Source organism: Heptranchias perlo, unplaced genomic scaffold (assembly GCF_035084215.1).
Source record: "Heptranchias perlo isolate sHepPer1 unplaced genomic scaffold, sHepPer1.hap1 HAP1_SCAFFOLD_970, whole genome shotgun sequence".
NCBI lineage: Eukaryota > Metazoa > Chordata > Chondrichthyes > Hexanchiformes > Hexanchidae > Heptranchias > Heptranchias perlo.
In genome coordinates, this window is record NW_027140015.1 from 44,033 (window position 1) to 69,002 (window position 24,970).

At 54.7% G+C, this 24,970-nt stretch overlaps 1 pseudogene; it reads right to left on the minus strand.

Moving 5' to 3' along the window:
* Positions 1 to 1,403: 1,403 nt before the first annotated feature.
* LOC137320089 (netrin-G1-like) lies at positions 1,404 to 23,030 on the minus strand (annotated as a pseudogene).
* Between the last annotated feature and the right edge of the window lie 1,940 nt (positions 23,031 to 24,970).

Consider the following 24,970-nt stretch of genomic DNA (forward strand, 5'->3'; position numbering starts at 1 on the left):
CCATGATCTTATTGAATGGCGGAGCAGGCTCGAGGGGCCGATTGGCCTCCTCCTGCTCCTATTTCTTATGTTCTTATGTTCTATTCTGGGACTAGAGAGTTGTGCGACTTGCTGGGGCTCGGGAGTTTGAGCTCATGATCCAAGCTGCCACTCCAGGGCAGTGCGGAGGGAGTGCTGCTTTGTCTGGATTCCCGGGCCTTCTCCTTCACGCCTCGTGAGAGGAGGTGAGAAGGCCCCAAACAGCAGGTGAGTGCCTTTATTGCACGGCTTGTGGGCCCGGAGGAGCAGGAGTGCTTCCCCCAGGCCCAACAAGCTTCCCTGGGGCAACCCCACCGCCCTACGATCTCCGACCCTCCTACACACAATCTCCAACCTGCCCCTACAATCTCCGACCCCCCCCCACGATCTCCGACGCCCCCCCACGATCTCCGACGCCCCCCCACGATCTCCGACGCCCCCCCACGATCTCCGACCCCACCACGATCTCCGACCCCCACCATGATCTCCGACCGCCCCCACGATCTCCGACCCCACCATGATCTCCGACCCCCCATGAACCCCCCCCCCAACGATGACACCCGAACACCCAGATGACTCCGGAACCCCGATGACCTTCGATGACAGCCAACCCTCCCCCCCACCCCGATGACCCCACATCGCTCCCCTGCCCCAACCCCCGTGCTCCCTGTCTAACACTTACCTGCTCACATCATCTTCCTTGCTCTTCTCCCGTCCGACTGAGACCAGCCTGTCAATCCGGACGGCCTCTCGGGCGCAAAACTGTCAAAAAAAACCTAAAAGACGTCCTGGCATCAAAATCCTAAGGACGTCCAGGAAACCCGGACTCAGGGAATTCGGCCCCGCCGACTTCCGGGCTCGGAGTTAAAATTTCGGCCATCGTCTTCGATCCCCGCCACAAACTCTGTTCCCTCGCTGCTGATTCCACCCCCTCCCCCCCTCCCTGGCCACTGTCTCCGGCCGAAACAGACACAGCTCTCCCCCTCCCCCTCCCCCTCTGCTGCCTGCCCGGGGTCACGGGGTCAGGTCACTCAATCTCCCAGAATGCAATGCGGCCCGAGCTGTCGATGGCTCTCGTTCAACCGGCTCCTGGAATCGGGGAACCCAGGACCGGAACTGGCCCAGGACACTCCCCCCGAACCCCCTTCATCACCCCCTCAACACCTTCCCCTCAACACCTTCCGCTCCTGCTCAACCCCTTCCCCTCAACCCACTCCCCCTCCCCTGAACCTCTCACCCTCTGAACCCCTCCCTCTCCCCCTGAACCCCTCCCCCTCTTCCTCCCCCCTCCCCCTCCCCCTGAACCCCTCCCCCTCTCCCTCCCCCCTCCCCCTGAACCCCTTCCCCACAGACACACAGTCAGGACCCAGATCAGGAGACCAGGACACTTTCTGCAGCAGCTTTTATTGTTGTCCAGAGTAAAGCATCAAATCCTTTCCTGGATCTTATGACACTTTCCAGAGCTGTAAACTCAGATTCTTTGATGTCAGCACGTTGCAGTTACAGAGAAATCTGTGCACAGGAAAATCATACAAATAAAATAAAACCGTCTCATTCCCCCCGTCGCTGGGAATTACACAGTGAGAGATATATTCATCAACACAAACCGCGATTCATACAAAAACTACATGGAACATTGTGGGATTGCAAGAAAATAACTTCATCTTAATACAAAAGAATCGATAAACGCACTAACACTCTCCACTCACTGCTCAGGATTATTCCCCCATCGCTCTGATGTGCTCCAGGATTACACACAACGGGCACTAAAGCCCAGGTTGTAGGCCGCTCGAAGCCGGCCCACAGATTTCCTCAGGTCACGATGTACCGACAGCAATCCCTCGCAGTGAGTGAGTGAGGGAGTGAGAGGGAAGGAGTGAGTGAAGGAGTGAGTGAGGGAGGGAGTGAGTGAAGGAATGTTTGAGGGAGGGAAGGAGTGAGGGAGTGGAGTGAAGGGAGGGAGTGAGGGTGGAGTGAGTGAGGGAAGGAATGAGGAATGGAAGGAGTGAGGGAGGGAATGGGAAGGAGTGAGTGAGGGAGTGAATGAGTGAGTGTGACTGAGTGTTGGGAGTGAGGATTGAGTGAGGAGTGAGTGAGGGATGGAGGGAGTGAGTGAGGGGCAAGTGATTGATGAGTGAGCATGAGTGGAGTGATGGAGTGAATGAATGTAGTGAGTGGAGGGAGGGATTGAGGAGTGAATGAGCGTGTGAGGGAGAGTGAGGAAGGGAGGGAGTGAGTGAGTGAGGGGCGAGCGAGCGAGGGCTGCACCAGAGCGGGGAACGGCCTCCTCTGAGCTCCACAAATTTTCTGCCGTGTTTCCTACATTCCAACAGTGACGACACTTCAAAAGTACTTAATTGTCTGTAAAGCTCTTTGGGACGTCCTGAGGTGGTGAAAGGCGCTATATAAATGCAAGTCTTTCTTTCTTTCTTCTTTCCCAAAGCTGGCCATCCGAGGCCAGGCTGGTGATTGGAGAATGAATATTAGCAGCTGCCTCCCTCCCTCCCTCCCTCCCTCCCTCCCTCCGGCGGGGGGTCTGAAAGTACAGTCCCCACTGACTGCCCATTCCTTCAGGGCTCGGAGATACAGTCGGGCTCGGTGGGTGGGTGGGTGGGCTCAGGCCTGGGTTACAGTTTGCCTTTCCCGGGCCGGAGGGCGGGGACCGTGTTTAACGGGGACGCAGTAAACGCTGGATTCTCCTCCGCTCTTTGCACCTTCCCGTGAGCGTCTGTGGCGCTGGAAGTGGGTCAGAGCGCCGGGCGTCCGTTAGCGGTGGTTAGCAGCGCAGTGAGTGACAGCAGCACCCGGTGTAAGGTGGGGTCTCGGGGGGATTGGGAGACACACCCTCCTGCTTCCTTCCCACACTGGCCTTTCTCACACAGGAGCCCGGTGTAGGGAGCGGGACAGCGACACCTCCCATTGTCCTCGCACACTCCTCCGTTCTGACACCGCGTCAGCAAGTTATCGCACACGCCGGCTGCAAGAGGTCAGAGAAAAGAAACGTCAGGTCACTGAAAATCTCCTGACCTCAGAGATTGTTTGAACTGTCGCCGCTCCCAGTGTTTCACTTTTACACCAACAACTACTTGCATTTATATAGCGCCTTTAACGTAGTAAAACGGCCCAAGGTGCTTCACAGGAGCGTAAATCAGAGAAAAATTAACACTGAACCACATAAGGAGACATTAGGACAGGAGACCAAAAGCTTGGTCAAAGAGGTAGATTTTAAGGAGCGTCTTAAAGGAGGAGAGAGAGGGGGAGAGGCGGAGAGGTTTGGGGGGAATTCCAGAGTTTCGGGTCCAGACAGCTGAAGGCACGGCCGCCAATGGTGGGGTGAAGGAAATGGGGGAAGTGCAAGAGGCCAGAATTGGGGGAGCGCAGAGATCTCGGAGGGGTGTAGGGCTGAAGGAGGTTACAGAGATCGGGAGGGGCGAGGCAACGGAGGGATTTGAATGTGAGGATGTGAATCTTAAAATTGAGACGTTGCTGGACTGGGAGCCAATGTAGGTCAGCGAGCACAGGGGTGATGGGTGAATGGGACTAAATTGATGATTAAATACTGAAGGAGAGACTGAGGGTTAAATTCTGTGTCAAATTATTGTGTTCAATTCTGGGCACCGCACTTTAGGAAGGATGTCAAGGCCTTGGAGAGGGTGCAGAGGAGATTTACCAGAATGGTACCAGAGATGAGGGACTTCAGTTATGTGGAGAGACTGGAGAAGCTGGGATTGTTCTCCTCAGAGCAGAGAAGGTTAAGGGGAGATTTAATGGAGGGGTTAAAAATTATGAGGGGTTTTAATAGAGTAAATAAGGAGAAACTGTTTCCACTGGCAGGAGGGTCAATAACCAGAGGACACAGATTTAAGGTAATTGGCAAAATAACCAGAGGGGAGATGAGGAGAATGTTTTTACACAGTGAGTTGTTCTGATCTGGAAGCAGATTCAATAATAACTTTCAAAAGGGAATTGAATAAATACTTGAAGGGGAAAAATTTGCAGGACTATGGGGAAAGAGCTGGGGGAGTGAGACTAATAGGATCGCTCTTTCAAAGAGTCAGCACTGCCTTGATGGGCTGAATGGCCTCCTTGTGTGCTGTCTGATTCTATGAAATGCTCCTCACTGAACTCCAGTCCCTCCCTTTGCGAGGAGCTGTGCCACTAATTGTTTCTCAGGGTGATGGGGGAACCCAGGAGGGCTCCTTGTCTAAAAGCCTTTGTGTTTCCCCCCCTGGTATCTCTGCTCTCGGATCCACTGCTGACCCTGACACACAGGAGCCCGGCGGAGTGAGGGAGGGTCTGGTGCTGGAACGGTTACTTACCTCGGCAGCCCCTGTGCCAGTAATATCCGGGCAGGCACTTGTCACACTTGGGCCCTGCTGTCCCCTCCTTACAGTCACAATATCCCGTCTCATTACAGCGATCATGGAGTGAGCCATAGGGGTGACACTGACAGTCTGCAGAAACAAGACAACACACACACTGCACATGGCTGTTCCCAATAAAACCCATCCACACAACCTCAGGGACACAAATGACTCGGGCCCAGGACAGGGGACGAGCCGACTCTGGGGGGAAACAAGTCTCCAACAGTTTACAAACAGCGTCAATCGTCCACACACTGATTGGACACGGCCCGTGTTCCACTCCTTGGGGCGACTGCACAGAATTAACGCAGGTTAACAAGACCATAAAAAGCAAACCAAGCTCCGGGGTTCATTATTAGAGGGAGAGAATTCACAATCAGAGAGGTTATGTTAAACTTGTACAGAACCTTGGTTAGACCACACTTGGAGAACTGTGCACAGTTCTGGTCTCCATATTATAAAAAGGATAGAGAGACACTGGAGAGGGTGCAAAAATTCATCAGGGTGATACCAGAACTGAGAGGTTATAAATATCAGGAAAGATTGAACAGGCTGGGGCTCTTTTCTCAAGAAAAAAGACTGAGGGGTGACCTGATTGAGGTCTTCAAAATTATGAAAGGGTTTGATAAGATAGACGGAGAGAAGATGTTTCCACTTGTGGGGGATACCAAAACTAGGGGCCATAAATATAAGATAGTCATTAATAAATCCAATAAGGAATTCAGGAGAAACTTCTTGACCCAGAGAGTGGTGAGAATGTGGAACTCGCTCCCACATGGAGTAGTTGAGGCGAATAGTGTCGATGTATTGAAGGGGAAGCTGGATAAACACATGAGGGAGAAAGGAATAGAAGGATATGCTGATAGGGTGAGATGAAGTAGGGAGGGAGGAGGCTCGTGTGGAGCATAAACACCAGCACAGACCAGTTGGGCCGAATGGCCTGTTTCTGTGCTGTCCATTCTCTGTAATTCTATGTGTGGAGAATGGGAAGGAGATGAGGAAATGGAGAGAGAACATTGATGTTGGACAATGGGGGGAGGGTAACATTGAGCAGAGGCGAGTGATGCTGCTACGATGAAGGATGTTCGTTTGCTGAGAGTACAAACAACATACAAATTCCAGAAAAACAATGGAGACAGGGAAGCAATGATTATATCGTCACAACACAGGGCTTTCAATTTACCTCAGGGCCAGGCCTCATCGCCAGGGAAAGGTCGGACCGGGTCTGATCTCTGGGGAAAGGTCGGACCGGGTCTGATCTCTGGGGAAAGGTCGGACCGGGTCTGATCTCCGGGGAAAGGTCGGACCGGGTCTGATCTCCGGGGAAAGGTCGGACCGGGTCTGATCTCTGGGGAAAGGTCGGACCGGGTCTGATCTCTGGGGAAAGGTCGGACCGGGTCTGATCCCCGGGGAAAGGTCGGACCGGGTCTGATCTCCGGGGAAAGGTCGGACCGGGTCTGATCTCTGGGGAAAGGTCGGACCGGGTCTGATCTCTGGGGAAAGGTCGGACCGGGTCTGATCTCCGGGGAAAGGTCGGACCGGGTCTGATCTCTGGGGAAAGGTCGGACCGGGTCTGATCTCTGGGGAAAGGTCGGACCGGGTCTGATCTCCGGGGAAAGGTCGGACCGGGTCTGATCTCTGGGGAAAGGTCGGACCGGGTCTGATCTCTGGGGAAAGGTCGGACCGGGTCTGATCTCCGGGGAAAGGTCGGACCGGGTCTGATCTCCGGGGAAAGGTCGGACCGGGTCTGATCTCCGGGGAAAGGTCGGACCGGGTCTGATCTCCGGGGAAAGGTGGGACCGGGTCTGATCTCCGGGGAAAGGTCGGACCGGGTCTGATCTCTGGGGAAAGGTCGGACCGGGTCTGATCTCCGGGGAAAGGTCGGACCGGGTCTGATCTCCGGGGAAAGGTCGGACCGGGTCTGATCTCTGGGGAAAGGTCGGACCGGGTCTGATCTCCGGGGAAAGGTCGGACCGGGTCTGATCTCTGGGGAAAGGTCGGACCGGGTCTGATCTCCGGGGAAAGGTCGGACCGGGTCTGATCTCCGGGGAAAGGTCGGACCGGGTCTGATCTCTGGGGAAAGGTCGGACCGGGTCTGATCTCTGGGGAAAGGTCGGACCGGGTCTGATCTCTGGGGAAAGGTCGGACCGGGTCTGATCTCTGGGGAAAGGTCGGACCGGGTCTGATCTCTGGGGAAAGGTCGGACCGGGTCTGATCTCTGGGGAAAGGTCGGACCGGGTCTGATCTCTGGGGAAAGGTCGGACCGGGTCTGATCTCTGGGGAAAGGTCGGACCGGGTCTGATCTCTGGGGAAAGGTCGGACCGGGTCTGATCTCCGGGGAAAGGGGAGCTGATTCCTTTTGCTCAGCCCTATCGCAGGTTCCTTTTTGTTTCTTTATCTTGTTTCGGGCTGAAATCTGAAGGGTGAAGGAAGGAGGCGAGAGCGGAGATTGTAACAGGAACTGACCGAGGCAAACGTTGTGATGGTCCAGCTCTGCTGACGGGTTTCGGTGATAGCCCAGTCGGCACAACTGGCAGTGTCGGCCTCTCGTGTTGTGCTTACAGCTCACGCAAATGGTGGTGGTGAGCAGCTCGATGTAACTGCACCGGTTCGAGTGGCCGAAACATTCACAGTCTTGCAAGGAGAAGACAGAAAGTGTAGACGGGACGTAGACAGGACGTAGACGGGTCGCAAACTGCTAGCGGGTCACATGCTGCAGGAATGAGAGGCGGAGAGGAAATGTCTGGAATGGGAGGGAGGGGAGACACTGAGACTTTTAGCAGTGAGGGGAGAACATCAGACTCCTGGCTCGATACGGTCACATTGAATCAGGCAGATGGCGATGGATGGGAACGTTCCAGGGTTTATCGAGTCCGGTGGTGGGTTTTATACAGGGCTTCCAAGGTCGGGGCTTATCAACTGTGACTCAGAGGGTCGCACTCTCACCTCTGAGTTAGGAGGACGTGGGTTCAAGTCCCACTCCAGAGACTTGAGCAGAAAATCCAGGCTGACACTCCAGAGCAGTACTCAGGGAGTGCTGCACTGTCGGAGGGTCAGTACTCAGGGAGTGCTGCACTGTCGGAGGGTCAGTACTGAGGGAGTGCTGCACTGTCGGAGGGTCAGTACTGAGGGAGTGCTGCACTGTCGGAGGTGCCGTCTTCCTGATGAGACGTTAAACCGAGGCCCTGTCTGCCCTCTCAGGCAGATGGAAAAGATCCCATGGCACTATTTTGAAGAGAAGGGAATTCTCTCCGGTGTCCTTGGCTAAAATTTATGCCTAAACCAACCTCAAAAAACAGATTATCTTGTCATTTATTTCATTGCTGTTTGTGGGATCTTGCTGTACGTAAATTGGCTGCCACGTTTCCTACATTACAACACTGACTATCACCTCCAGTGATGAGATACTTGGCCGTGTCTGACTTTGCTTTGTGTTAGTGACCCCTAGTGATGAGATACTTGGCCATGTCTGACCTTGCTTTGTGTTAGTAACCTCTAGTGATGAGATACTTGGCCGTGTCTGACCTTGCTTTGTGTTAGTGACCCCCAGTGATGAGATACTTGGCCATGTCTGACCTTGCTTTGTGTTAGTAACCTCTAGTGATGAGATACTTGGCCGTGTCTGACCTTGCTTTGTGTTAGTAACCTCTAGTGATGAGATACTTGGCCGTGTCTGACCTTGCTTTGTGTTAGTGACCTCTAGTGATGAGATACTTGGCCGTGTCTGACCTTGCTTTGTGTTAGTGACCCCTAGTGATGAGATACTTGGCCATGTCTGACCTTGCTTTGTGTTAGTAACCTCTAGTGATGAGATACTTGGCCGTGTCTGACCTTGCTTTGTGTTAGTGACCCCCAGTGATGAGATACTTGGCCATGTCTGACCTTGCTTTGTGTTAGTAACCTCTAGTGATGAGATACTTGGCCGTGTCTGACCTTGCTTTGTGTCAGTGACCTCTAGTGATGAGATACTTGGCCGTGTCTGACCTTGCTTTGTGTTAGTGACCTCTAGTGATGAGATACTTGGCCGTGTCTGACCTTGCTTTGGATGAGCTGCATCAGGAGAAATCAGCAAAGATTAATCCCAGATGGAGAACAACGCGCGGTCTGAACAGAACATCTGTACTGTGCGCACAAACACATCGACTCGAGACTGCACGGAACAGTAAGTGGGTCCGAGAGACAAGCAACCAGACACTTCCATCAAAACCCAACAAATATTTCTGAAAATCGTCACAGATTTCAATCTGCTGGGGTCAGACAGATGTTGCAATGATTTCAATCTGCTGGGGTCAGACAGATGTTTGTAATGATTTCAATCTGCTGTGTTCAACAGATGTTTGTAATGATTTCAATCTGCTGGGGTCAGACAGATGTTTGTAATGATTTCAATCTGCTGTGTTCAACAGATGTTTGTAATGATCTCAATCTGCTGGGGTCAGACAGATGTTTGTAATGATTTCAATCTGCTGTGTTCAACAGATGTTTGCAATGATTTCAATCTGCTGGGGTCAGAGAGATGTTTGTAATGATTTCAATCTGCTGGGGTCAGACAGATGTTTGTAATGATTTCAATCTGCTGGGGTCAGACAGATGTTTGTAATGATTTCCTGCCAGAAGTAACTTTTCAGCTGATAGATTTTTTTAAAGATGATGTCAGCAGTGAAACCTCACTATCCACAGGATATTGGAACAGGAGGAGGCCATTCAGCCCCTCAAGCCTGTTACACAGGAACAGGAGGAGGCCATTCAGCCCCTCGAGCCTGTTACACAGGAACAGGAGGAGGCCATTCAGCCCCTCGAGCCTGTTACACAGGAACAGGAGGAGGCCATTCAGCCCCTCGAGCCTGTTACACAGGAACAGGAGGAGGCCATTCAGCCCTTCGAGCCTGTTACACAGGAACAGGAGGAGGCCATTCAGCCCCTCGAGCCTGTGACACAGGAACAGGAGGAGGCCATTCAGCCCTTCGAGCCTGTTACACAGGAACAGGAGGAGGCCATTCAGCCCCTCGAGCCTGTGACATCGGGACAGGAGGAGGCCTTTTAACCCCTCGAGCCTGTTCTGCTGTTCATATAAGATGATGGCTGATCTGTACCTCAACTCCATTTACCCGCCTTTGCTCCGTATCCCTCGATACCCTCACCCAACAAAAATCTATCGATCTCAGTCTTGAAAGCTCCAATTGACCCCCAGCATCCACGGCCTTTTGGGGGAGAGAGTTCCAGATTTCCACTCCCCTTTGTGTGAAGAAATGTTTCCTGACATCACCCCTGAACGGCCGAGCTCTAATTTGAAGATTATTCCCCCTTGTTCTGGACTCTCCCACCAGAGGAAATAGTTTCTCTCTATCCACCCTATCAAATCATTTAATCATTTTCAACACCTCGATCAGATCACTCCTCAATCTTCTAAACTCGAGGGAATACAGGCCTGGTTTATGTAACCTGACCTCATAATTTAACCCTTTTAGCCCCGGTATCATTCTGGTGAATCTGCGCTGAACCCCCTCCAGGGCCAATATATCTTGTCCACGTTGAACTCCATCTGCCTCAGTTTTGCCCACTCACTCAGTCTGTCTATGTCCCTTTGTAACTTCCTGCTCCCATCCCCACGACTGACTGTGTCTCCGAACTGAGTCTCACAAACTTCAATAAAAACAAACTCCTTCTTGCAAGGGTCAAGTTGCTCAGTTGAAAATATATTTTTTGCTGATGATTTTATTCAATCTGAACAAACGGTCACAGTTTCTGACCCTCGCCCACAGATAATAACAACAACCTGCATTTATATAGCGCCTTTAACGTAGTAAAACATCCCAAGGCCCTTCACAGGAGCGATTATCAAACAGAATTTAACACCGAGCCACATGAGGAGATATTGGGACAGGTGACCAAAAGTTTCATCAAAGAGGTGGGTTTTAAGGAACATTTTAAAGGAGGAGAGAGAGGGGGAGAGGTGGAGAGGTTTAGGGAGGGAATTCCAGAGCTCAGGGCCTCGGCAGCTGAAGGCACGGCCGCCAATGGTGGAGCGAAGGAAATCGGGGATGGACAAGAGGCCAGAATTGGAGGAGCGCAGAGATCTCGGAGGGTTGTAGAGCTGGAGGAGGTTACAGAGATAGGGAGGGGTGTAGGGCTGGAGGGGGTTACAGATTAGGGAGGGTTGTAGGGCTGGAGGAGGTTACAAAGATAGGGAGGGGTGTAGGGCTGGAGGGGGTTACAGATTAGGGAGGGTTGTAGGGCTGGAGGAGGTTACAAAGATAGGGAGGGGTGTGAGGGGCTGGAGGGGGTGACGGAGATAGGGAGGGGTGTGGGGCTGGAGGAGGTTACAGAGATCGGGAGGGGTGTGGGGCTGGAGGTGGTTACAGAGATAGGGAGGGGTGTAGGGCTGGAGGGGGTTACAGAGATAGGGAGGGGTGTAGGGCTGGAGGAGGTTACAGAGATAGGGAGGGGCGAGGGGCTGGAGGAGGTTACAGAGATAGGGGGGGGTGTGGGGCTGGAGGAGGTTACAGAGATAGGGGGGGGTGTGGGGCTGGAGGAGGTTACAGAGATAGGGGGGGTGTGGGGTTGGAGGAGGTTACAGAGATAGGGAGGGGCTGGAGGGGGTTACAGAGATAGGGAGGGGCTGGAGGAGGTTACAGAGATAGGGAGGGGCGAGGGGCTGGAGGAGGTTACAGAGATGGGGAGGGGTGTGGGGCTGGAGGGGGTTACAGAGATAGGGAGGGGCGAGGGGCTGGAGGAGGTTACAGAGGTAGGGAGGGGCGAGGCCAGGGAGGGATTTGAAGGTGAGGATGAGAATTTTAATTGCGAGGCGTTGCTGGACCGGGAGCCAATGTCGGTTCAATCAATCGCTTCTCCGGGTCGAATCACTGCCCGGGTTGGAGCTCGAAGCCGAGCGAACGCTAATTAGCTGGAATCTGGTCTGTGGAGCCGATGATTTAATGGGGGGAGGCCGGTGACAGGCTGTTATTATGGGATTTCAGTAATTCGAGTAGGTTGAGTGTTTGAAAGACAAACTGTGTAATCCAGTATCTGACTGAGTCTCCCTGTTATTATTCAGCGAGACTGAATCCAGTAACAATCACGGTCAGTCATTAAGGACAAAATAGATAATCATTGAAGACATTAGAACGAGTTTATCTTTAGTTAAGTTTGTGCCAGTGATGAAGGTTTTGATGGTCTGTTTTTTCATGTTGGTTCTGGCTGTACCTGGGCAGGAAAGGGGCAGGTTTGGGTCCAAAGTGTAACGTTTCATATAACCCAGGGTGTCCCAGTCCCAGTCCCAGTCCCAGCATCGCACATGTTCCTGTCCAGTATCGGACTGTGATACGGACACTCTGTCCCGGTCAGTACGGGGAGTTATGGACACTCTGTCCCGGTCAGTACGGGGAGTTATGGACACTCTGTCCCGGTCAGTACGGGGAGTTATGGACACTCTGTCCCGGTCAGTACGGGGACTTATGGACACTCTGTCCCGGTCAGTACGGGGACTTATGGACACTCTGTCCCCGGTCAGTACGGGGAGTTATGGACACTCTGCTCCCGGTCAGTACGGGGAGTTATGGACACTCTGTCCCGGTCAGTACGGGGAGTTATGGACACTCTCTCCCGGTCAGTACGGGGAGTTATGGACACTCTGCTCCCGGTCAGTACGGGGAGTTATGGACACTCTGCTCCCGGTCAGTACGTGGAGTTATGGACACTCTGTCCCCGGTCAGTACGGGGAGTTATGGACACTCTGCTCCCGGTCAGTACGGGGAGTTATGGACACTCTGCTCCCGGTCAGTACGGGGAGTTATGGACACTCTGCTCCCGGTCAGTACGGGGAGTTATGGACACTCTGCTCCCGGTCAGTACGGGGAGTTATGGACACTCTGTCCCGGTCAGTACGGGGAGTTATGGACACTCTGTCCCGGTCAGTACGGGGAGTTATGGACACTCTGCTCCCCGTCAGTATGGGTGTTGATTTGGGTGCTCAATGCAGCCGATGGTTTGGAATGACATGGACAGCATGCGAAGGGTTAAATAAACGGGAACGAGTTCATGCAAAATACGGGAAACGAAGGAGAAGAGATTGAGGCCGAAAGACACTCGTCCAGTTCCCATTTCTGTGTCTGGGAGAACGGGATTACAACAGGTCCCGATTGATCTCGGTATCAGGAACCAGACAGCTTTCCACAAATACACTCAGTCCCTGTTCACACCTACACCTGTTCCACACTCAGTCCCTGTTCACACCTACACCTGTTCCACACTCAGTCCCTGTTCACACCTACACCTGTTCCACACTCACTCCCTGTTCACACCTACACCTGTCCCACACTCAGTCCCTGTTCACACCTGCACCTGTTCCACACTCACTCCCTGTTCACACCTACACCTGTTCTGCACTCACTCCCTGTTCACACCTGCACCTGTTCCACACTCAGTCCCTGTTCACACCTACACCTGTTCCACACTCAGTCCCTGTTCACACCGACACCTGTTCCACACTCAGTCCCTGTTCACACCAACACCTGTTCCACACTCAGTCCCTGTTCACACCGACACCTGTTCCACACTCACTCCCTGTTCACACCGACACCTGTTCCACACTCAGTCCCTGTTCCGACCGACACCTGTTCCACACTCAGTCCCTGTTCACACCTACACCTGTTCCACACTCACTCCCTGTTCACACCTACACCTGTTCCACACTCACTCCCTGTTCACACCTACACCTGTTCCACGGTCAGTGAGACACGATGGGGGTCGAGGGGAAGGTTCGCTCCAGATACAGAAATGGGCTCTGGGTCAGCAGGTCACAGGTCAGAGAGCGTAGGTCCTACTTACGGTCACTGGTGACGGTGTTCGGGAGGCCTGGAGAGGGAAACGGAAACAAAAATCAGGGCCTGAGTTCAGGTGTTTGGGGGGGAGGGGTTGTCGGTTGGGGAGGGGGTTTGGGGGGAAGGGGTTTGGGGGGAGGGGGTTTGGGGGGGAGGGGTTGTCGGTTGGGGAGTGGGTTTGGGGGGGAGGGGTTGTTGGTTGGAGAGGGGGTTTGTGGGGAGGGGTTGTCGGTTGGGGAGGGGTTTGGGGGGAGGGGGTTGTTGGTTGGAGAGGGGGTTTGTGGGGAGGGGTTGTCGGTTGGGGAGGGGGTTTGGGGTGGGGTGGGGTTGTCGGTTGGGGAGGGGGTTTGGGGGTGGGGTTGTCGGTTGGGGAGGGGTTTGGGGGGTGGGGTTGTCGGTTGGGCAGGGGAGGGGTTGTCGGTTGGGGAGTGGGTTTGGGGGGGAGGGGTTGTCGGTTGGAGAGGGGGTTTGTGGGGAGGGGTTGTCGGTTGGGGAGGGGGTTTTTGGGGGAGGGGTTGTCGGTTGGGGAGGGGGTTTGGGGGGGAGGCGTTGTCGGTTGGGGAGGGGTTTGGGGGGTGGGGTTGTCGGTTGGAGAGGGGGTTTGTGGGGAGGGGTTGTCGGTTGGGGAGGGGGTTTTTGGGGGAGGGGTTGTCGGTTGGGGAGGGGGTTTGGGGGGGAGGGGTTGTCGGTTAGGGAGGGGGTTTGGGGGGGAGGGGTTGTCGGTTGGGGAGGGGGTTTGTGGGGGAGGGGTTGTCGGTTGGGGAGGGGGTTTGGGGGGAGGGGTTGTCGGTTAGGGAGGGGGGTTTGGGGGGGAGGGGTTGTCGGTTGGGGAGGGAGTTTGGGGGGGAGGGGTTGTCGGTTAGGGAGGGGTTTGGTGGGGAGGGGTTGTCGGTTGAGGAGGGGGTTTGGGGGGGGAGGGGTTGTCGGTTAGGGAGGGGGTTTGGGGGGAGGGGTTGTCGGTTGGGGAGGAGGTTTGGTGGGGAGGGGTTGTCGGTTGAGGAGGGGGTTTGGGGGGGGAGGGGTTGTCGGTTAGGGAGGGGGTTTGGGGGGAGGGGTTGTCGGTTGAGGAGGGGGTTTGGGGGGGGAGGGGTTGTCGGTTAGGGAGGGGGTTTGGGGGGGGAGGGCTTGTCGGTTGGGGAGGGTGATTGGGGGGGGAGGGGGTTGTCGGTTGGGGAGGGGGTTTTGGGGGGAGGGGTTATCGGTTGGGGGAGGGGGTTTGGGGGGAGGGGTTGTCGGTTGGGGAGGGTGTGTGGGGGGAGGGGTTGTCGGTTGGAGAGGGTGTTTAGGGGGAGGTGTTGTCGGTTGGGGAGGGGGGTTTGGGGGGGAGGGCTTGTCGGTTGGGGAGGGTGATTGGGGGGGGAGGGGTTGTCGGTTGGGGAGGGGGTTTTGGGGGAGGGGTTATCGGTTGGGGAGGGGGTTTGGGGGGAGGGGTTGTCGGTTGGGGAGGGTGTGTGGGGGGAGGGGTTGTCGGTTGGAGAGGGTGTTTAGGGGAGGGGTTGTCGGTTGGGGAGGGGGTTTTGGGGGGAGGGGTTGTCGGTTGGGGAGGGGGTTTGGGGGGGAGGGGTTGTCGGTTGGAGAGGGTGTTTAGGGGGAGGTGTTGTCGGTTGAGGAGGGGGTTTGTGGGGAGGGGTTGTCGGTTGGGGAGGGGGGTTTTGGGGGGAGGGGTTGTCGGTTGGGGAGGGGTTTGGGGGGGGAGGGGTTGTCTGGTGGGGAGGGGGTTTGGGGGGAGGGGTTGTCGGTTGGGGAGGGGTTTGGGGGGAGGGGTTGTCGGTTGGGGAGGGGGTTTGGGGGGGAGGGGTTGTCGGTTGGGGAGGGCGTTTGGGGGGGGAGGGGTTGTCGGTTGGGGAGGGGGTTTGGGGGGGAGGGGTTGTCGGTTTGGGGAGGGGGGTTTGGGGGTGGAGGGGATTTGGGGGGGGAGGGGTTGTTGGTTGGGGAGGGGGTTTGGGGGGAGGGGTTGTCGGTTCAATCCAGGAGTCACAATCACAGACTGAGCCCCCACCTTGAGGAATTGATGCTCCGCCCCCTCCCCCCCGGATACCGAGAATCAGCGGCCAACACACGGCCCCTGGGGTCACGGGGGTCACACGGCCCCTGGGGTCACGGGGGTCACACGGCCCCCAGAGTCACACGGCTCCCAGAGTCACGGGGTCAAATAGCCCCCGGGGTCACGGGGGTCATGGGACTCAATCTCCCAGAGTGCAGTGTGGCCTGGGCTCTCGATGGGGCCGCCATCGCCGCCTCCGTTCAACCGGCTCCTGGAATCGGGAAACCGGCAGAGAAAGGGGCCGGGGGGGGAAATTCACACCCTGGGGACCGACAGAGAAAGGGGCCGGGGGGGGAAATTCACACCCTGGGGACCGACTATCTCCCCCATCCTGAACCTCTTCTCCTCCCTCCTGAACCTCTTCTCCCCCCTCCTGAACCCCTTTCCCCCCTCCTGAACCTCTTCTCCTCCCTCCTGAACCCCTTCTCCTCCCCTCCTGAACCCCTTCTCCCCCCTCCTGAACCCCTTCTCCCCCCTCCTGAACCCCCTCTTCCCCCCTCCCTGAACCCCTTCTCCCCCTCCTGGAACCCCTTCTCCCCCCTCCTGAACCCCTTCTCCCTCCCTCCTGAACCTCTTCTCCCCACTCCTGAACCCCCTTCTCCCCCCTCCTGAACCCCTTCTCCCCCCTCCTGAACCTCTTCTCCCCACTCCTGAACCCCTTCTCCCCCTCCTGAACCTCTTCTCCCCACTCCTGAACCCCTTCTCCCCCTCCTGAACCCCTTCTCCCCCTCCTGAACCCCTTTCCCCCCTCCTGAACCTCTTCTCCCCCCTCCTGAACCCCTTTCCCCCCTCCTGAACCTCTTCTCCTCCCTCCTGAACCTCTTCTCCCCCCTCCTGAACCCCTTTCCCCCCTCCTGAACCTCTTCTCCTCCCTCCTGAACCCCTTCTCCCCCCTCCTGAACCCCTTCTCCCCCTCCTGAACCCCTTCTCCCCCCTCCTGAACCCCTTCTCCCTCCCTCCTGAACCTCTTCTCCCCCCCTCCTGAACCCCTTCTCCCCCCTCCTGAACCCCTTCTCCCCCCTCCTGAACCTCTTCTCCTCCCTCCTGAACCCCTTCTCCCTCCCTCCTGAACCCCTTCTCCCCCCTCCTGAACCCCTTCTCCCCCCCTCCTGAACCTCTTCTCCCCCCTCCTGAACCTCTTCTCCCCCCTCCTGAACCCCTTCTCCCCCCTCCTGAACCTCTTCTCCCCACTCCTGAACCCCTTCTCCCCCTCCTGAACCTCTTCTCCCCCCCTCCTGAACCCCTTCTCCCCCGTCCTGAACCCCTTCTCCCCCTCCTGAACCTCTTCTCCCCACTCCTGAACCCCTTCTCCCTCCCTCCTGAACCCCTTCTCCCCCTCCTGAACCTCTTCTCCCCCCTCCTGAACCCTCTTCTCCCCCCTCCTGAACCCTCTTCTCCCCCTCCTGAACCCTCTCTCCCCACTCCTGAACCCCTTCTCCCTCCCTCCTGAACCCCTTCTCCCCCTCCTGAACCTCTTCTCCCCCTCCTGAAACCTCTTCTCCCCCCTCCTGAACCTCTTCTCCCCACTCCTGAACCCCTTCTGCCCCCTCTTGAACCCCTTCTCCCCCTCTTGAACCCCTTCTCCCCCCTCCTGACCCCCTTCTCCCCTCTCCTGAACCCCTTCTCCCCCCTCCTGAACCCCTTCTCCCCCCTCCTGAACCTCTTCTCCCCACTCCTGAACCCCTTCTCCTCCCTCCTGAACCCCTTCTCCCCCTCCTGAACCTCTTCTCCCCCCTCCTGAACCCCTTCTCCCCCCTCCTGAACCCCTTCTCCCCCTCCTGAACCTCTTCTCCCCCTCCTGAACCTCTTCTCCCCCTCCTGAACCCCTTCTCCCCCCTCCTGAACCTCTTCTCCCCCACTCCTGAACCCCTTCTCCCCCTCCTGAACCTCTTCTCCCCCCTCCTGAACCCCTTCTCCCCCGTCCTGAACCCCTTCTCCCCCCTCACTGAACCTCTTCTCCCCACTCCTGAACCCCTTCTCCCTCCCTCCTGAACCCCTTCTCCCCCCTCCTGAACCTCTTCTCCCCCCTCCTGAACCCTCTTCTCCCCCTCCTGAACCCTCTTCTCCCCACTCCTGAACCCCCTTCTCCCTCCCCTCCTGAACCCCTTCTCCCCCTCCTGAACCTCTTCTCCCCCCTCCTGAACCTCTTCTCCCCCCCTCCTGAACCTCTTCTCCCCCCTCCTGAACCTCTTCTCCCCACTCCTGAACCCCTTCTGCCCCCTCTTGAACCCCTTCTCCCCCTCTTGAACCCCTTCTCCCCCCTCCTGACCCCCTTCTCCCCTCTCCTGAACCCCTTCTCCCCCCTCCTGAACCCCTTCTCCCCACTCCTGAACCCCTTCTCCCCCCTCCTGAACCCCTTCTCCCTCCCTCCTGAACCCCTTCTCCCCCTACTGAACCTCTTCTCTCCCCTCCTGAACCCCTTCTCCCCCCTCCTGAACCCCTTCTCCTCCCCTCCTGAACCCCTTCTCCCCCCTCCTGAACCCCTTCTCCCCCCCTCCTGAACCCCTTCCCCTCCCCCTCGTGGTCCCCCTCCCCCTGGAGTCAGTCCTTATTCCTGTTCTCTGTCTCTGTCCAATCTCCCGCTCTGAGTCTCTGTTTACACATTAATTCATTCACAAACATCCATTTGCTTCTATTTTGGAATCGGTGCATTGCCGGGAGTTGGAATTAGAATGAAATCTGAACCGAAACCCAAGGTGCCGCCGGTATCAGGCGGGGCCGGAGAAGCCCTCGTTACTCACAGATATTGGCCGTCCCTTTGGGGATCGGGAGGTACGAGCCGGCTCTCCACGGCCGGCCCTTGAAAGCCTTTCTTGCATCTCCCGCAGTCCAGCCCCGTCGTGTTGTGCTCACACTCGCAACTCAGCTTCCCCTTCTCCAGGACACAGTTGTTGGCGTGAAGATTGCACTTACACCTGGCAAAAAAACAAGGGGACAAGCTGGTTTAAAATGACCCCGAGCAGCTCCGTTACACACCGGACTCTCTGCTCCGGGGCTCAGCTCTCCCTTTACCAGCTTAGGTTCCTGGTGTCTCCATCACAGGAAGGTCCTGGATCCCAGTTAAGGTCATTGCAGAATTTTAAACTGATGCAAACCCCTTCCTGCAGAACATGGGCAGCCTGTGATCCCCTCACACAGTCTCCCCTTTCCCCAAACTGGACCCAGTGACAAGATCTCAGGCCCGAACTGCACAGGACGACAAACCCAGTACAGAGCGATTCCCAGCACAGGGCAGTTCCCAGCACGGGGCAGTTCCCAGCACGGGGCAGTTCCCAGCACAGAACGATTCCCAGCACGGGGCAGTTCCCAGCACAGGGACTGTTTCCAGCACTGGACAATTCCCAGCACGGGGCAATTCCCAGCACGGGGCAATTCTCCAGCACGGGGCAATTCCCACTGACTGGAGCAGCAGAGACCAGGAACATGGGTCAACCCAAAAAAGAGAAAGAACTCCCAGTTCTCCAGTGCCTTTCACCACCTCAGGACGTCCCAAAGTGCTTTACAGCCAATGAAGTATTTTTGAAGTGTAGTCACTGTTGTAATGTGGGAAACACAGCCAGCCAATTTACGCACAGCAAGATCCCACAAACAGCAATGTGATATTGAGATCTCGCCTCTGAGTCAGAAGGTCATAAGTTCAAGCCCCGCTCCAGAGACTGAGCAAATAATCCAGGCCGGCACTCCCCGGTGTCAGTATTATGGGAATGCTGCACTGTCGGAGGGTCAGTACTGAGGGAGCGCTGCACTGTCGGAGGGTCAGTACTGAGGGAGCGCTGCACTGTCGGAGGGTCAGTACTGAGGGAGCGCTGCACTGTCGGAGGGTCAGTACTGAGGGAGCGCTGCACTGTCGGAGGGTCAGTACTGAGGGAGTGCTGCACTGTCGGATGGTCATTACTGAGGGAGTGCTGCAACTGTCGGATGGTCATTACTGAGGGAGTGCTGCACTGTCGGAGATGCTGTCTTTTGGAAGAGATGTTAACCCGAGGTGGGGGTAAAAGATCCTCGGGTCTTGAGGGAAGTGGCAGTGGGGATTGTGGATGCTTTGGTAATAATTTTTCCAAAATTCTCTGGACTCGGCAAAGGTCCCGGCAGATTGGAAAACTGCTAATGTAACACCCTTATTTAAAAAGGGTAGCAGCAGAAGGCTGGAAATTATAGACCAGTTAGCCTAACATCTGTGGTGGGTAAAATTTTGGAGTCTATTATTAAGGAGACAGTAGCAGAACATTTGGACAAACATAATTTAATAGGACAAAGTCAGCATGGCTTTACGAAGGGGAAGTCATGTCTGACAAATTTGCTTGAGTTCTTTGAGGACATAACGTACAGGGTGGATAAAGGGGAACCAGTGGACGTAGTGTATTTAGACTTCCAGAAGGCATTCGACAAGGTGCCACATAAAAGATTATTGCTCAAGATAAAGAATTACTGGATTGGGGGTAATATTCTGGCATGGGTGGAGGATTGGATATCTAACAGGAAGCAGAGAGTTGGGATAAATGGTTCATTCTCGGACTGGCAACCAGTAGCCAGTGGTGTTCCGCAGGGGTCGGTGCTGGGTCCCCCAACTCTTTACAATCTATATTAATGATTTGGAGGAGGGGACCGAGTGCAACATATCAAAATTTGCAGATGATACAAAGATGGGAGGGAAAGTAGAGAGTGAGGAGAACATTAAAAACCTGCAGGGGGATATAGACAGGCTGGGTGAGTGGGCGGAGATTTGGCAGATGCAATACAATATTGGAAATGTGAGGTTATGCACTTTGGCAGGAAAAACCAGAGAGCAAGTTATTTTCTTGATGGCAAGAGACTGGAAAGTACTGCAGTACAAAGGGATCTGGGGGTCCTAGTGCAAGAAAATCAAAAGTTAGTATGCAGGTGCAGCAGGTGATCAAGAAGGAATGTTGGCGTTTATCGCTAGGGGGATAGAATATAAAAACAGGGAGGTATTGCTGCAGTTATATAAGGTATTGGTGAGACCGCACCTGGAATACTGCATACAGTTTTGGTGTCCATACTTAAGAAAAGACATACTTGCTCTCGAGGCAGTACAAAGAAGGTTCACTCGGTTAATCCCGGGGATGAGGGGGCGGACATATGAGGAGAGGTTGAGTAGATTGGGACTCTACTCATTGGAGTTCAGAAGAATGAGAGGCGATCTTATTGAAACATATAAGATTGTGAAGGGGCTTGATCGGGTGGATGCGGTGAGGATGTTCCCAAGGATGGGTGAAACTAGAACTGGGGGGCATAATCTTAGAATAAGGGGCTGCTCCTTCAAAACTGAGATGAGGAGAAACTTCTTCACTCAGAGGGTGGTAGGTCTGTGGAATTTGCTGCCCCAGGAAGCTGTGGAAGCTACATCATTAAATAAATTTAAAACAGAAATAGACAGTTTCCTAGAAGTAAAGGGAATTAGGGGTTACGGGGAGCGGGCAGGAAATTGGACATGAATTTAGATTTGAGCTTAGGATCAGATCAGCCATGATCTTATGAAATGGCGGAGCAGGCTCGAGGGGCCGATTGGCCTCCTCCTGTTCCTATTTCTTATGTTATGTTCTTATGTTCTTATCCCACAGCCATTATTTCAAAGAAGAGTGGGGGAGTTCTCCCCGGTGTCCTGACCAATGTTTATCCCACCAACCAACATCATAAAACAGATTATTTGGTCTTATCACATTGAAGAGGGTTAGTCGCTGTGATGGGAGTTTACAGTTTCTGGGAAGGTCCGGTCTGGGATCACCTCCTTGTGAAATATATATTTTAATGTTCTAAAGGACACAATCGCATCGCTGACATTAACAGTGACTGTGTTGAAGATTTCCCTTTAGTAAATACGATGTGGAAAGGCCCAATGTGTTGTGAGGGTTTCTGTGTTGTAAAGTGTGAGATCGCTGGTCTCGGGGATTCTGTGCTAACAGCATCGGGCCGCTGTTTAACTCACTGGGAAGGTGAAGCTTCAAAATCTGCAGATTGGTCCCTCACACATTCAGCACATTTGCTGTTCTCGGCACTTTTTGCTGAACTAAGCAGAAACCCAGACAGTTCCTTGGAGGCAAATTAACCTCAGCGTAAACATTTTCCTGTTCCTGTTCTCGAATTAGTGTCTGAAGATTCTCCTGGACTAAAAGCTCGAGTGAGTCTCCCAGATGCTGAGTGTAGAATTTCTCATCTACAGGCTGCCCCCCGTTGACATCATCTGAAAACACAACGTCAGGTTCCACATGTACACTGACGACACCCAGCTCCACCTCACCCCCACCTCTCTCGACCCCTCCACTCTCTCTGATTTGTCACGCTGCTTGTCCGACATCCAGTACTGGAGGAGCACAAATTTCCTCCAATTAAATATTGGGAAGACCGAAGCCATTGTCTTCAGTCCCCCGCCTCAAACTCCGTTCCCTAGACACCGACTCCATCCCTCTCCCCGGCCACAGTCTGAGGCTAACTCTGCTGCCCGTATCCTAACTCGCACCAAGTCCCGTTCTCCCATCACCCTGTGCTCACTGACCTACATTGGCAACGCCTCGATTTTAAAATTCTCATCCTTGTTTTCAAATCCCTCCATGGCCTCGCCCCTCCCTATCTCTGTAACCTCCTCCAGCCCTACAACCCTCAGAGATCTCTCCAATTCTAGCCTCTTACGCATCCCCAATTTTAATCGCTCCACGATTGGCAGCCGTGCCTTCAGCTGTCTAGGCCCTAAGGTCTGGAATTCCCTCCCGAAACCTCGCGACCTCTCCACCTCTCTCTCCTCCTTTAAGACGCTCCTTAAAACCTACCTCTTTGACCGAGCTTTTGCTCACCTGTCCCTATATTTCCTGATGTGTCTCAGTGTCAAATTTTGTTTGATAATCACTCCTGTGAAGCGCTTTGGGATGATTTACTACGTTAAAGGGGCTATATAAATGCAAGTTGTTGTTCTTATTGATGATAGTATTCCCTCCAGATGTTAGCCCTGATAGAATGCCCTCCAGATGTCAATTGATAGTATATCCCAGATGTTTGCCCTGATAGACCGTCCCCCAGATGTTTGCCCTGATAGACCGTCCCCCAGATGTTTGCCCTGATACAGCGCCCCCTGGATGTGAAGTGTGGGATCAGTGACCCTGAGCAGAGGTGACGAGGAGCTCTCACCGTCCGTGAATCTCCACGTTGGAGATGGCGTAGAAGTATTTGGAGAGGTTGAGCTGGTCGACGCTGGTGGCCCCGGTGGCGGCCGGAGCAGCCTGACCCGCAGGTCGGTCAGGGTGAAGAAGTCCCTCAGGTCCTTGGTGGTGTCCAGCTGGCCGTAGAGCGAGGCCATGTTGCGGAGAAGGGGCCCCCCGAACAGGGCGAACCGCTCCCTGATCTCGAAGCGGACCGTCTTGTCCACCTTCCACACGTAGCCCCTGGAGTCCTCCTCCGTGCAGATGATGTCCAGCACCGAGGCTGGGCTCAGATCCCGGACCGTTCTCCGCTCCATCCCGAAGGAGTTGAGGCAGTCGGCAGCGTAGAACTGGTAGGGCTGCCACGTCCGGCCGTGGTCCAGAGATTTCTCCAGGACCATCTGCTCCCGGCCGGCCCGACTCGAAGGTGATGACGATATCCTCGGTCAGCTCGATGGTCTTGCCCCAGGACAGGGTGATATTGACCAGGAGGGGCTCGGGGAAACTCCTCCAGGAGACGCTTTGCCAAAAGGTGTTTGGGATCCGGCCCTCGTGATCCAGCATCAGCTCGGGGGGGGTGTGCGAGCTCGGGCGTGCGAGCGTCACACTCGTTGTTGCACATGTAGGGGTTCTCCTGGAAATGGGCACAGAGCAACACAGGTTAGATACAGAGTTAGGCCCCATCTACACTGTCCCATCAAACACTCCCAGGGCAGGTACAGCACGGGTTAGATACAGAGTAAAGCTCCCTCTACACTGTCCCATCAAACACTCCCAGGGCAGGTACAGCACGGGTTAGATACAGAGTAAAGCTCCCTCTACACTGTCCCAACAAACACTCCCAGGGCAGGTACAGCACGGGTTAGATACAGAGTAAAGCTCCCTCTACACTGTCCCATCAAACACTCCCAGGGCAGGTACAGCACGGGTTAGATACAGAGTAAAGCTCCCTCTACACTGTCCCAACAAACACTCCCAGGGCAGGTACAGCACGGGTTAGATACAGAGTAAAGCTCCCTCTACACTGTCCCATCAAACACTCCCAGGGCAGGTACAGCACGGGTTAGATACAGAGTAAAGCTCCCTCTACACTGTCCCATCAAACACTCCCAGGGCAGGTACAGCACGGGTTAGATACAGAGTAAAGCTCCCTCTACACTGTCCCATCAAACACTCCCAGGGCAGGTACAGCACGGGTTAGATACAGAGTAAACCTCCCTCTACACTGTCCCATCAAACACTCCCAGGGCAGGTACAGCACGGATTAGATACAGAGTAAAGCTCCCTCCACACTGTCCCATCAAACACTCCCAGGGCAGGTACAGCACGGGTTAGATACAGAGTAAAGCTCCCTCTACACTGTCTTGGAATCCAGGAATATCCATCCACTCTAATTTTCTCAGGGATAAGTTTTGATTAAACTGTACGCGCTCCATCTCACTGCACTCTGTGCTGGACGGTTAGACAGCTGGTTAATTATATCGCTGTAGTGTCGAGGAATGATTCTCGCTCTGTCTAACTAAAAATAGCTTCACACCACTAAAATATTTTGAGACCTGAATTGTAAAACTGCACAGGAATTGGAAGCACAACTGTAAGATCCCACCTTATCCTCACTGGGGGTGATTCCCCGTCACTGGGGTGATTCCCCGTCACTGGGGGTGATGCCCCGTCACTGGGGGTGATGCCCCGTCACTGGGGGTGATTCCCTGTCACCGGGGGTGATTCCCCATCACTGGGGGTGATTCCCCGTCACTGGGGATTATTCCCCGTCTCTGGGGGTGATTCCCTGTCACGGGGAGTGATTCCCTGTCACGGGGAGTGATTCCCCGTCACTGGGGGTGATTCCCCATCACCGGGGGTGATTCCCCGTCACCGGGAGTGATTCCCCGTCACTGTGCAGTTTGTTGTATCAGAATTAGGAATATCTGGATCACAGAATTTATCATCGGCCAATTTCTCAGGAATGTTGTTCTGTAAGAATCATTTGTGTTTATTAATTCTCGGGATGTGGGCGTCGCTGGCGAGGCCGGCATTTATTGCCCAAAAGGAGAGAGAGAGAGAGAGAAAGGAGGAGAGTTTTCCGGGCGGAATGATTGAGGGGCAGTTGTCTTTTTACAGTCCGTTGTTAAAACAATCCCTTATTTCCGATCAGGCCATAATCCTGGGCTCTGGGTGTCAGACCACAGCCCAGCCTGTGGTCCTAATGATGCTTTATCTGCGGCTGGTTTGCGAGGAAGCAGTAGGAGATGGCAGGGCTCCCTCGGGCTCACTTCAGGTCAGGGTCCTTCCGCAGTGAAGCAGCGACAGAGACAGCGGCAGCTCCACATATTTCACACAAGGTGCGTTTCAGGAATGAGTCGACGGCCCGTAGACAATCAGAGGTCACACATCAGCTTTTATGTGGGTCGTATTCTCCCATCACAATGTTCCCAGATTCTCAGATGATTCCGACAGTCGGGTGAAGGACAGACGAGGCCTCGGAGAGGGTGCAGAGGAGATTTACCAGAATGGGACCAGGGATGAGGGACTTCAGTTATGTGGAGAGACTGGAGAAGCTGGGGTTGTTCTCCA